Source organism: Myotis davidii, unplaced genomic scaffold (assembly GCF_000327345.1).
Source record: "Myotis davidii unplaced genomic scaffold, ASM32734v1 scaffold606, whole genome shotgun sequence".
NCBI lineage: Eukaryota > Metazoa > Chordata > Mammalia > Chiroptera > Vespertilionidae > Myotis > Myotis davidii.
The window spans coordinates 527,528-529,758 of record NW_006298635.1 but is presented as its reverse complement, the minus strand read 5'-3'; the positions used below and the strand labels follow the sequence as shown (position 1 = coordinate 529,758).

General features: G+C 40.9%; 1 long non-coding RNA gene across 1 annotated transcript in view; it reads left to right on the top strand.

Moving 5' to 3' along the window:
* Positions 1–1,898, top strand: part of LOC107184766 — an 8,861-nt gene extending 6,963 nt beyond the window's left edge. Inside the window, exon 3 of the long non-coding RNA XR_001515677.1 lies at positions 1,854–1,898. This is a non-coding gene — a long non-coding RNA (uncharacterized LOC107184766). The remainder of the gene's footprint in view (positions 1–1,853) is intronic.
* Positions 1,899–2,231: the final 333 nt, after the last annotated feature.

Sequence of the window (2,231 nt, the reverse complement as noted above, 5' to 3'; positions counted from 1 at the left end):
GTAGGGAAGGAAAACAGAGGAGTTTCCCTTGACAGCTGTTATGAAGACTAAATAAATATACATATTTTGCCCAGCCGGTGTGACCCAGTGGTTGAGCATTGACCCATGACCAGGTCATGTTTTGATTCCCAATCAAGGCACATGCCTGAGTTGCTGGTTTGATCCCCAGTGCAGGAGGCAATCGATCGATGAGTCTCATCATTACTCTTTCTATCTCTCTATTCCTCTCCCTTCCTTTCTGAAATCAATAAAAATATATTTAAAAAATACATATTTAAAGCATGCCATAGTGCCTGGTAATAATGAGCGCAATAAATCTATTTTATTCTTAATGTTATTTTTATTATCCAGCTCTGTTTTTTTAATAGATGCCTGCTTCTTAAGTAGAGGGTCCAATGTATGTCTTCTGATCTGGCTAAAAAAACTATAAAAATTTGGCATTATTATCAGATCTTAACCAATAGGTCAACAGAGACTGAGAATTTACATTTGTTGCCCACTATGGCCACCTAGTAGGACCCACACGAGTTGCTCTGACTTTAATTAAGTTTCAGTGCTCTTGCTATGGTCATGCTCTTTATAGTGAATTCTTGCCCTTTTCTTTTTGTAAGATATGGGGGGAAAAAAACTTGCTCCACATAAAAGTATTACCCAGTATCTGCTTGGACCTCCCCATCACTGTGAGAGGCCTATTTCCCGAGACTCCCCAATTCCCTGGCTGCCTACTCAAGACTACATGGAAATCAGCTTCACATACTCTCTGCAAAGTCTTGGGAAGAGACACAGGTCACTCTGAGCTGAAGGGCTTCCTGAGTGTTAGGAGAGGGGGGAGGGGGAAATCCTTCCTCTCTGCCGTTCTCTTAATAAACGACATGGGGCATGGCACCCAGACACATTAGCCACACTGCCAGACCTGCGCTTTGCTTACCTGTCAGACTGTAGTACCAGGGGAGATGCATGGAGAGCCTTGCTACTTAGCAGTCTTGTCATCCAGTGCCAATCACATACTCAAGGCTAACGGGGAAATGCCACACAGAAGTTCAGATGGCTTGTAGTTCATCCACTGCCAGCGGTCACTGCCTCCCAGTGAAGAGCTGAGCGTGAGGGTGTGTTGACAAAGCACAGTTTACGGTTCCTGAGAGTGAGGGAAGATCCCCCACCATTTCTTCCACCGTCATATGGTCTATTTAGGATCCTTCATCTGGGTGCCCTCATCGACCCCTGTTACCAAGCTTTTATCACTGTTTCTTGTCTTGGTTCCTCTTTGTGGAGAGCAGTGTATTGATACGTCTTTAATTTATCACGTGTGTTATGATGCTTGTTGGTTATGCGAAATAGGAGGTTGCCTGGTAACGGAGGTATCTGTCAGCTTCCCAGGAAAGAGAAACTTATGAAGCAAGGCATCCTTTTGTGCAAAGTGGCTACTTTTTTTTTTCCTAGATGTTTCAGGGGGTAGATGTCCTTGGAGCTAAACCCATAACTTCTGACAAGACCAAAGCAATGAAATGGAAAATAGAAAATAAGAATACAATTAACTTTCCAGTGAATATAGTTTTAGTTCATTGAGGCTGTGGTGCTGAGAGAGAGGAAGCAAGGACATATTTTTTACTTAAATCTCCATGTCTGAATTCATCACTCTAACTTTAAAACCCATTGCTTCAGCCCCACAGCACATGCAGAGCCCAATTGACCTAGAGGGTATTATGCTAAGTGAAATAAGTCAGACAGAGAAAGACAAATACTATATAATTTTACTTATTTGTGGAATCTAAAGAGCAAACAACAACAACATTGAAATAGACTCATATATAGAGAGATCTACCACTCTATCTAATGGTGGACAGAGGGAAGAGGTTGAGGGCTGGGTGAAAGAAGTGAAGGGATTAAGGAGTAGAGATCGGTAGTTACAAAATAGTCATGGGGATGTAAAGTACCGCATTGGTAATATAGTCAATAATATTGTAACAACTGTGTATGGTGCCAGATGGGTATGTGTATCTGGGGGACCACTTTGTAAAGTATATGATTGTCTAACCACTATGCGATACACCTGAAACCAATATGAAATAATATTGGATTTAAACTATATTTGGAATATTTAAAAATAAAATAATGGAATAAGAAAAAATATAGAGAGCCCCAGTTTTGTACCAGTTTAATAATTAGACTAGCACAATGACCTTACATAGTTTCAATAACTGGACATTTGATTTGTACCCTGTAACTAGAAC